Source organism: Malaya genurostris, chromosome 3 (assembly GCF_030247185.1).
Source record: "Malaya genurostris strain Urasoe2022 chromosome 3, Malgen_1.1, whole genome shotgun sequence".
Classification (NCBI taxonomy): Eukaryota; Metazoa; Arthropoda; class Insecta; order Diptera; family Culicidae; genus Malaya; species Malaya genurostris.
In genome coordinates this window covers 163,429,005-163,441,036 of record NC_080572.1, presented here as the reverse complement: position 1 = coordinate 163,441,036, position 12,032 = coordinate 163,429,005, and the positions used below count along the sequence as shown (strand labels likewise).

The following is a 12,032-nucleotide window of genomic DNA, read 5'->3' as shown; positions in this document are numbered from 1 at the left end:
TTTTCGCCTATAATTCAGCCTCAGTTGAATCTTGTACACATTAGAAACGATTTCCCCGCATTGCATTTCATTCGCAGTATGCCAAACCAAGGAAAACATAATCCTTAGCTATCCAGTTTCGTTTAGTGAGATGTTGCATTTTTCCGGATGTGTACATCCACGCTTTGGCAGAACGCCATAACACCAGTAGAGCCGCACTTACGCGAGTCGTTTTTCAATGGTATGTGTTTTTGGCAACATGAGAAAATAACGGTAGAGCAAACCATCCCGATGACGTTCTACATAAAACACCATGCGTTGGCTCGTGGTTACAAAGAAACTGAAAACATGATCGTGTGAAAATTTTGGTATTAGCAGTGACCGACGCATCAAGGAATACTACAGTGTTGCCAGTTGAATAAAATCCTTTCATTGGCATATGCTTTGAATGCACAAATTTTACTGGTTGGTTGAAACAAGTTAATAATGTTTGTTTTTATTCTAAAGATGTCTCAAGTGTTTTTGTTATGAATGAGAATCAAAACAATATGTTCGGAATTATATTCCTAACCAAAATTTTACGTGTTACAACAAGCTAACGAAAGAATTTTAAATCTAACCTAATGTACACTTATAACCAACCGTGTACAAACACAATCTTTCATTGTTGATATAACTTTCTACTTTCCAAGGATTGCAGCGAAAGTCAACTGTCGAAATAGACTGAGCGAAAACTCCTGATGAATCGTTACTCGTCAAGCACAGATTGCTGTGGTAAATCGAAAAAGAAACTTTGTTGATTGGTTGTTCTGTTCCTGAGTCAGTCGAGATAGCTAACAATGTGATTCCCAGTGTGCAAATATGTTGCATTACCTAAACCACCATTGGGAGCACTGACAACTGGTTCGAATGAAGATGCTCTCACATTGCTTCATGCCGCTGGTACAAATTTTCTTCCCCCTTGCTGTGCTTTCGGGATACCGATTGCCGTGTATGCGTACGCAACGCTGGGAAAGGACGAAAATCTGCTACATAAACCTATATTCTATGCTTTGGCGCTACATTTTTCAGGCAGACGGCTTTGAAAATGGTTTACTGAAGCCAGTAGACTAGCGGACTCCAGCCTCTTCAAACGTAATTAGGCGAACAGTGGTAGTGTACACGAAATTCACTGTCCCGCACGACACGCTCGTTCGAACAAGTGTGCCAGTCTACCGCCGGTCAATTCTCGTGGTGCAATTTTTTCGTGCCTGTGCCCAATGCAGTGTCCAGTGGAACCTTGAGACAGCTTTCCGACATGTTACATCATTTTCAAAAATAATATTATTAAGGTGTGTAGTTACAATAATCCGTGTAAACCCCGTGGAAGTGAATTACTGTTTGTTAAGTATGCAAAGAAAATATAACTAGGATTCGCACGAAATGATTATATACATAACTAGTACCTGCAATATGCCTTGCAATATGATTCTTTCATATTTCATTGAGCTATTAATAACTTTGAATATGCTCAAAATGTTACTCAAACCAAATGTAGGTACAATGATTGATAAGAACGGCTTGAGTACTGAATCTGCTATATGGTCTGTCTAATGCACAAAATATGCACCTTCAAATGGATAATGAACGGCACGCGAAAAGTGTCATATTCGAACAAAGTATTTTTCAAATTCGATAGTTTATTTTTGGCCAAAGTACCAAGGACACCAACAAGCTCAAATGCAAAGTTGGTTTGATAGTATTTTATCAAGATTTTCTGGTCCGAAGAGGCGAATAACCTAAGATGTTAAAGCCTCTATAATTGAAACAAAAAAAAATACTGTACTGCTCGATATGATGAAGAGTTGAAGAGATTAGTAAATCCGACTATTTCTTCAACGCTACGAAATTCTCGATAATATCAATGACGATGCTGACATCATACACCACAACTGAGCGGAAGAGACGTTGTCGTGTAATTTACAACAGGGACTGAAGATCTGAAGACTGATTAATCATTTTATGGAACGACAGTCAATAATCTCGTGAATTGTTGAGTGAATGATTTTAGTTAACTTTAAATTAGCTCTCATAATCGTTTTCTTACAGACAACCTGTTCCCTTTTTAAATTTTGTCTCAAAAAACAAATGACAGTGCTTTTTAAACTCTCATCAGAAACCGTTGTTATTGCGAAAACCGCGTAAATAAAAACCGTGTTAATTCCGGAATCCGTGTAAAAAAAGCCGTGATTAAAAAAAGCGTGCCAAAAAATTCCGTGTAAAAAGAGACCTTAGTGTATCTGTACAAGTACCGTATCAGTTATTAATGGCTATTGGTAACGGCATGTGATATTACGGATAACATACGTTTAAGGTCATATTCACATTGAACGAACGAATTATACTATTTTTACATTCTGAAACACTTAACCAGTGTGTTAGAGTTAGTATAAATTCAGTATGAGTGTTGTTGAAGTATTCTTATATCAAAATTCATTCGCATAACTATTTTCCAAAAACGTTTGTGTTCTGTTTACAATTATTACTCTGTACATTTGGAACTGAAAGTCGGATTCTGATAAAATTCTATATCAGCTCAAGGGACCATAAGACCTTTCATTTCAATTAAACATTTTGCGATTTCGACGAATTGATGCGTATGGAACAGTTTGTTACATAAGAATGTGATCCTTGTTACATGATGGAAAAAGTCATAGAAATCTATTTATTTTGCTACGATACCGATGACTCCTCTGCCTCTTGTGCTTTATGGAAGGAAGTGGTTGTTAATCGAATCGCGCTTTTAAGCAAGTAGTAAGCAGTTACTGAGAAATATATGGGAAGGTTGAAGTAGTATATAGCCAAGTGAGTGAATCGCTATAAAATTGTCAATAATGATGTTAATGTTTTCTTAAATCGAATGTGTCAGCAAAGCGACCAAAGCAAATTTAACACTTACTTGCAAATAAAGTGAAACATTAGAGTACTTTGGAAAATCCATAACACATAGCGTAAAAACGTGTGACATGGGCCAAGAAAAGCTCGGACCGCGATTTGAGCAATGTGGTCTATTCTAATGAATCTTCCTTCAAAGGATTGTTAAACACCCTGTCAAAGTTCATGTTTTGAGGTGCTTCTCAAAAAACCTGCTTCAAACCATCTATTGGTGTAATAAGCAACTAATATAACATACAAATTGAAATAGATTTGAGCTAAACTTAAAAGAATTTTCACGTTTTCTGCAACGTTGCTTTAAATAACGGTTTGAAATTTCAAACACACTTGTCCCCGTAATTTCAAAACCGGAAGTCGGATTTGGATAAAATTCTACAGAAATATATGTAACCATTAGACCTTTCATTTGTGCCTCAGTTATCGAGCATCGGTTAAACCATCTACGAGAAAATGAAATGAGTTGCGTTCTTTGTTTATGACTCCTATTCCCGAAACTTTTGGAGCCAGGAACTGAGAACGCAGCCAATTTGCTGATCTCGACGAACTGATTCGAGTGGTGTATGGCAGTCGGCCTTCCGGCCCTCGGTTCAAAAATACGTGAGACAGGAAAAAAAATTAAACTACTAAATTATATCACCCGAGCATTGTAAAGCAGGTAGTGTGGTATCAAAAACTATTTTCATCAACATTTCAGTTCCGGAAATATAGTGATTGAGTACAATAATGGATGAAATAACTATAAAACGGCTTTCAATCATACGGGTCTCTTTGTGTTCTAAATGTATGAAGGATTACGATTATGGAAAACATGCAAAAATATTATCAATAAAAAATACTATCAATACTAAGAATTAAGAAAATGTTCTGCGACATTTATGTGTTTTACGTTATTTGATTATTTTTTATCGTTTATTTAACCTGGCTCTGACCTAATTGTGGTCGTTCATCGGGTGTTACGCCGAATAGGTTCAGAAATAAAAATTATTGATCAGAAAAGTCTCTGCAGAAAAATTCAGTGATGATTTTTTGCCAACGTGATTCTCACTGAATCTGATATCATGTGGCGAAAAATCAGTTGTGAAAAGTTCACTAGCGAACATTCAGCTCGATGATATTTAAAAAAAAAGTTCGCGCATTGAATATATCTGATATGATTCTCGAACAGAAGATTTTGGGGAAATGAATTTTCATAGCCGTTATATCTCAACCCTTTGTAGAATACATGATGAATAAATGATGAACAAAAACTGAACCTTTCAAGTTCATTGTGCGTAGGTGGTTAATAAGTGAATCAATAGTTGTGATGTATTTGATATGTATTCGGCACTACCGTGGTGGTGGAGTAATATCATTAATAAATCTGTTAATATTTGTGGGTGACAATTCGCCATTAAGTCGCCAGTCACTGACACAAAAAATCACTCTTTGAGGTTCTGAGTGTTGTGGATGCTTGTTTCATGAATGCGAATCTCGGAAGTGATTTTTTCAGTCACTTAGTTTTTTTAGAAAATTGAACTGATTTTTTCACGAGTGATACTGAAATGAACTTTTCTGATCATGATTTTCTCAATACTGTCTACATGATCTGGTAGTCATATACTTTCAAAAGCAGAATAAATATTTATTATCGAGAAATGTTTCAGTGGTAATGATTGACGAAACAGCTACAAGCACGAGTATGGGAGAGGTGACGATTAGTGCGCATCTTTTTTACATTTTTTCATTTACCAAATTACCAAAATTTTTATTTTCAAATAATTTTTTAGTTCAGTTCCAGTAATTTTAAACCTAAGGTCGTTCGCCTATTCAGGCCAGAAAACTTTCCGATCCTATTGTGTGGGTATAGTAAAGGAACCCATGTGAGCAACATGGAACACATCGACTAACCCAACACGTTATACCTATTCCTCGCATGAGAGTAATTTATCAATTATGCTATATTTACTAATCATGCTATATTTACATAATCATTCGTCAGTGCAGAACAGCTCAAATTGAACTGCTTACTGCGAACTTAAACAGTTCAACTTGAACCGCAAAGCAGGCGTAAAGTTAATGCTATTTGCAAAACTCTTTTTTGAATGGCACCGAAGTGCCATGTCTTTACTATCGTGCCGAACGAAAACGTCGTTTTCGGTTAATACTGGCCGAATCAATGCAATCACTGTGAAAACCGACTTTCGAACCGAAGCCCGGAGGGCCGATTGTCATATACCATTCGACTCAGTTCGTAGAGTACGCAAAATGTCTGTGGGTGTGCGTATGGGTGTATGTATGTATGTACCATTTTTTTGCACTCACTTTTCTCGGAGATGGCTGAACCGATTCTTACAAACTTAGATTCAAATCAAAGGTACAATTGTCCTATACAAAGTTCCTGAGTTTTATTTTGATCCAACTTCCGGTTCCAGAGTTACAGTGTGATTAGTGAAAAAATTCTTATTTCAAATTATTTCCTCACTTTTCTCAGAGTTGGCGTGACTGATTTCAACGAACTTGGATTCAAATGAAAGGTCTCATACAAAACCTCCGAATTTCATGTGGATCCGACTTCCGGTTTCGGAATTATAGGGTGAAGTGTGTTAAAAATTGGATACCGTCACTTGAAGCGGCGACACAAAACACGTAAAAAAATTTCTTATCTTGCCTCGAAACTATTCCATTCGGTAGCCATTGTCAATAAACTACCAAACAACCCGATTTCGTCTATGCTGCTTCTCGGTTTCCGATTCCGGGAGCACCAGAAATAAACAGAAATTTTTTTTTAACTTTTCTCAAAACTCTTCCAATCGGTAGTCAGTAGATGGTCAAATATTAAATTGGCTTTCCTTGTTCTTGGGGTTTTTGATGAATGACCGAAGATTGTAGCCATATGCTCAAAAATGGATCCCAGTTACTTTTCTCGAACCAACTTCGATTATACCAGTTCCCAGATTCCGGTTTCGGAAGTACCTGTTTCCGTTTCTTCAGAGATGACCTAATCGACCTGAGTACTGTTTCACTCTGTAGGTTATACTAGTTCATGGGCAAACCTCTTTGTGCACACATGTATATATGAGAATATGTGAGATATGAGAAAGGCATCATTACACCACTAGGTGGATTAAAACAGGTTTTTACTTTTCTTCACGTTCCATCTTAAAGACTGTCCCAGAAAGTATGGACGCACTTTGATCTCGCTGTAAATAATTCACAAGTGTTATATATTCAAATTTTATTCGATATACTGATAATATTAGACTACAACAACAGAATATTATTCTCAACATTTGCTACTTAGCCATTGTAGACTAGCTGGCGCGTCTTCTTGCGAACGTTTCTCATCAAATTCCGTACAGACTTCTTGGCGACCAGTTTTGACACTTTTTTCCAATCTTTTTCGAACTGTTGAATGGTTTCGGCTGCCGATACATGTTTCCTAAGATGTGCCTTCGTTAATGCCCAAAATTCCTCAATTGGTTGAAGTTGTGGCAATTTGGTGGATTATTGTCTTTTGGGACGAAAGTGACATTTTTGGTAGTATACCATTCTATCGTTGATTTCGAGTAGTAGCAAGAAGCAAGATCTGGCCAGAAGACAACAGGATCCTTGTGGCCAGAGATGTCTATCTCCTCAGTGTGACGAAGAGCAAGCAAAATTTCTCCCCTCGCACTGACAACTTCAACGAGAGCTCTTCTCTTTCACATTTATACACCACTGTTGTGTAAAGTGTCATGAGTGCGTTTGTTTATTTCCTTTTTCCTCTTCCACTGAATCGCACCAAAGTGCTGGAGCATTAGCTAATAAATTCTCTGAGGTGGATGCAGATACTTTCACAGAGGTGTACACGCCGGTGAGCACTCTGCTGTATGGTTTTCGTAGATGAAGCGTGGACACGCAAAATCAGCAAAATAAAACAATTTATCGTAAAATTTTCGGTTTTCCTTGCAAATTTTTCATAGCAAGGCCAGATCTACTCTCTATTAATTGAAGTTCACAGAAGTGTTCGCTCACCATCACGCGCCAGTGGTCACTTGGGTGTATTTAGACGAGAGCGCGTGTGTGCGATTCATGCGAAGAGAATGTGTTTCACTCGCGCCAGCTGCTTTAACCACAAGCACACACTCAAATGCTGTCTATTCGACACTGAGAAGAAGTGCGCTTTCCTCTTTGTGCGGTGCTTCGTTTTTTGCATCCTCGGTGTGGCAAAAATCTGACTCTAGCGTGTATCACTCTGGTGAAATGCCATCTCTGCTTGTGGCTTCGAATCATGGGTAGAAGTCGTTTCCGTAAACATTTACTCGAACGCTTTCAGTATTCGTTTATCCAACTGAGGGTTAGCAGGACCTTTTTTTCGACCCGTTTTCGGTTTATCCTCAAAGGTGTTATTCTCACCGAACTTCTTGATTGCATTTCGCACGGCTTTTTCACTTACTCCTTCCATTTTTGCTATCTTTCTCAGTGACAGTCCGCGTTCTGTACACCATTTGTACACAATTTTTCGACGTTGTTCTGCTGAAAGTCCACGCATTTCGAAACAAGCTAATGAAAACGAATAAACAACTGCACAAGTGGTTAGAGAAGAGTGTAAACAACAGGACGCAGCCATAAAAATTGACATATTCTGAACCATTGCGAACTAGCAGCGGTTTTTGGTTGCGTTCATACTTTCTGGGACAGTCTTTAGTAAAAGGATTATTACCGAATAAAATTCCAGTAGTATAAATACACAATCTCAGGTTGTTTTATTTTCAGAAAAGTTGAACACTACTTCATCACTTTTGAATGTGAAAACGATAAGTTTAATTCTAATTCTGTACATAAATTTTAACGGTTTGTTATTTTGATTGTCGTGTTGTTTATAGGCTATATTTTATTTCACTAGAAAACACAACACTTAAAATATAGAAAAGTTTGCATCATGCTCAATTAGTTTTGACATTTCAGATTTTGTTGCAAACTAATCGCAACCCATTAAATAATATTGAATTAGTAACCTTTTCCGTCACGAGATGGTGTAACTACTTCTCGTAACTTTACTTTTGCCGGTTCGGATAGTAAATGGCAAACGACCTTTGTCTTTACTTTCTGACATATCAGAGACTCGGATGACTCGTATCGCTAAGATGCCTAAGTTCGACTCCTCTGGTAGAAGGTCAAAGTTTAGTTACGAGAAGCCTTCTGCTCACTTAAAATGACCCTTGTCACGTCTCACTTTTTCGCAATTTTATTACTCACATCCTTGCTCTTCCTTGAGTACTATGACTCTATAATTTCATATTCTTTCTCTTCTCATAATCTCTAGTTAGTTTGATATCGTTAAAAAACCGGAAAAAATAAAAAAATGCTGACTGACCAGAAGTCATAAATAAAAAGTAAAAATTTGATGGGATTCCATCACAAACAGCGATGAATGGAGCGCTGTCCGTGCGCCGCATGCACCCTGGGACGCATAGCCATACGCTACAACTCCAGGCACTCAAGCAATAGTTTCGGACAAATCTTCCATTCCGGAGTTATAACTAACTATATATAGATGAGAAAATATCAACACAATGAAACAAATTGTGTGAGAAGCCGTCGTGGGCAGAATGTGACAACTTCTCGTAACTTTACTTTTACCGGTTCGGATAGTAAATGACAAACGACCTTTGCCTTTACTTTCTGACGTATCAGAGACTCGGATGAATCGTATCGCTAAGATGCCTAAGTTCGACTCCTATGGTAGAAGGTAAAAGTTTTGTTAAGAGAAGCCTTCTGCTTACTTAAAATGACCCTTGTCACGTCTCACTTTTCCGCACTTTATTCTTCACATCCTTGCTCTTCCTTGAGTACAATGGCTCTATAATTTCATATTCTTTCTCTAATCTCTAGTTAGTTTGATATCGTTAAAAAAACATAAAAAATGTAACTATATTTTCTTTTTTGATTTGCATTGATTCCTTGGAGTGATCAATATTGATATATAATATACTAGCTGACCCGTCGAACTTCGTTTCGCCCAAAAATTATTTGTTCGCATTTTTGTTTTCGGACAGAAGAATTGTCAAATGACTAAGTGGTCAACGTTTCTCTCCATTAGTTTTCTGATTACTTAATATTTCACAGAAACAAACAACGGAATCTGACACACACTCGCTTTAGCTCAAAAAGAAGAAATATTACCAAAGATTAATGTGAAAATATGAAATTCTATATTCTACTGAATTGCATCCGAAAGATATTTCATCATTTTATTTATATAAATTATTTCTGGAGAGCAAATGTAATTCAATTCATTCACCACACACAAATAAATTAATTAATCGGATGGAAATATGTTTTGAAAACAAAATTGCTCCTTCGTTTCATAGATCTCTAATAAAATTTACCAAAAAACAGTAATACTATACGGATCAAGATGTTTACATATTTTTAGGATTGTTTTGTAAATTTCGCCGAACGTCGGTATTGAATGATGAAGAAGTCAGTAGAATTATGACAGATCGAAGGTCAGTGAAACTCTACCGATCATTTAGCAAATAAAACTTTTACTGAACGGATTATCGAATGTTCAGCTGCTTGAAAGTCAGTAAAACTGTACCGACATCCGTAGAAATAATTTGGTGTGTACAGCTTTTAAGCAGCGAGTTTTCTCAGAATCTGTTCTGTCTGTTCAAGTTATCAAAAAGCACTATGCATACTTTAGAGCTCTAATAAAAAGGATATTTTCAGGCATTACGGAACTTTTGATTGCTTGGAGACGACGCTTAAATTTTAATTTGATATTGATCTTACCAGTTTGAACACTCTTCACAGAATATAAAATATAAAATGACAGTTTCAATTCATTATGGTAATCTTCTTGAATATTGATTTTTAATTGCTACTTACTGTGTGCGCTTACTCTAATCTAAATCATTAGAAAGAAAAATGCTAGAAAAATCTCTTAGTTTGACCTTAGCGCTTTTACAGCATAATCTTTTCATTGATTCGTTCAAAAAAATTCTGAATTGTTAATCTTGCCCCCGCGATGACCAATACTATTCATCTGACTCCATTGAACTCAATTCATCAACTGGTAAATGATATCAAAACTTCTTTCTTTCTAGAACAGTCATTGAGTCATTTATGTCATTTTCGCTTGATACCATACCTAACCCAGTTTCACACTAACTGCTGTCAAATCCTTTGTTTGAAGCTAGTTCCGAACCTAGTTTTAACGTTATTGAACTGAAAATCGAGTAAGTTTCGAACCTGGTTGATATATCAGGTTTGCTCAAACCACCGTTGCTAAGTGCGAAAACAACACAGTTTCGTTAAAAGTGTTTGTTTGATGAACTATCCTGGGTCAGTTTCAGTTTTCTCAAGCGAGGACGACATTAGTAAGCACTAATTTTAATACCCAATTAAGCACGTGGTTTGAAATGACGAATCACATCGATCAAGTATGCATCTTTACACAAAACAACTCGTTGCTCGCCAAGCAATTTTTTCAACAATCTAGTATTCTTTCCTTCGGCGGTCAAATACTTATGCAATTCGTTATGCACCAAACACCTATCGATGATCTAGCAAGCATAGACAACTTTTTCAGTGGAAAATTCCATTGTCCATACAAAACATCTTTATGGATTTTCCCACTTTTCCGGTAAGTTTTCCTATTTTTTTAATATACGAACCAGGTGGGGATAAAAACTGATCAAACAAAAAAAGAATCATGTAAATCCGTCCATCCGTTCTTACGTGATGCGATTACAAAGAATGATTTCTGCATTTTTATATATATAGATTTGTTATTTCTCAATGAATCGCACCTTATTGATTACTCGCCGGGAGACGTTCAAATACATAAGCACATTGATTTAATAAATAATTGTTACATAGATTTAATAATTTATTGTTCGCTTTCAGATTGTCATGCTTAGACAAGAAAAAATCTGCTACGACAAATTTTAAATGCCAAGTAACCAAAATTAATAACAAACCGACGCTCAAACTAGAGATGATCGAGTCAAAGATAAACTCAAGATGGAATAGTCTATGGTTTTTCATATACCATTCCAATTGGACACCTCGATGAAATCGGTTCACCGTCAGTTGCCGTTCAATTATTATTAGAAACAAAACAACAAGCGTCGAATCGCGTCGTAACAATGACAATGTTTGTTTATGTAGAATTAATCTTAAGTTGCAATATGAAAGAAATCGCGGTATTTTGCTGCATATCGAGTGGATCTTGAAACTTGAGAAATCAATTAGAATTATTACTAAGAATCTGTATAATTTGATATAATCTTATCTTCGAGGCATTAAAGTAAATGGTAGTAACCAACTATTGTGTGCGATATGTTTACTTCCTTTCAAACTTGTATTGTTGCTATGGAATTTTACCGTCGTTTTCCAATGTTTATCGGCGCTTATTAACGAAGAGTCCACAGCATTGCATTATTACTAAGTTCACTGCTTCACGATTACTGATCCAACATTTTTGAACGAACTGTATGAAACATTGTAATCTTAAGTTTATCTTTGGTCGGGTGACCTTTAAAACAATATATATAACATGGATGATTTAGTTTATATCAGGGGTGGAAGTAAGCATTTTTTTTTATTCACAGTTAATAAAAATAGTCAGTATTATCTTTTCATATCACACACTTTACTTAGAATTGAAAAAGGTCAATTTCATTTCCCATAATTCAAAACATATTCGCAATTTTAGTTTTGTTACCCAATTTTTTAATTCACGGTTTCGGTTTTTTTATTCACAATCGGAAATCTTGATTCACATTTTCATGCGCAACATGGATTTATTTCTAGCTCTGGTTTATATCCTATCCTAACAGCTATAGTTCTGGGGTGTCCTTTGCTGTACCAAGCATACGTCTCCACATATCTCGGTCCATGGGTGCTCGTCGCCAGCCACTCAAGGCGCGGATGCTTCGTAGATCACCCTCCACTTGTTCGATCCACCTGTGCGCTCCTCTTCTTCTTGTACCAGTCGGATTAGATTCAAGAACCATTTTCACTGGACTGTCGTCCGACATCCTTATGACATGCCAAGCTCATCGTAGACGTTCGATTTTAGCTGTCCGTAAGATGGGTGGTTCTCCTAGCAGTTGTTGCAATTCGTGATTCATACGCCGTTTTCACGTTTT

At 36.6% G+C, this 12,032-nt stretch overlaps 1 protein-coding gene across 2 annotated transcripts in view; it reads left to right on the top strand.

Moving 5' to 3' along the window:
* LOC131436206 (FMRFamide-related peptides) overlaps window positions 1–12,032 on the top strand; it is a 59,827-nt gene that overhangs the window by 32,852 nt on the left and 14,943 nt on the right. The window contains exon 1 of one of the 2 annotated variants that reach the window (XM_058604801.1): window positions 1,060–1,310. The exons of the other annotated variant lie outside the window; for it this stretch is intronic. The gene's annotated coding sequence lies outside the window, so the exon portion shown is untranslated. Of the gene's footprint in view, window positions 1–1,059; window positions 1,311–12,032 lie in introns of those variants that run through there. 2 annotated transcript variants of the gene reach the window in all.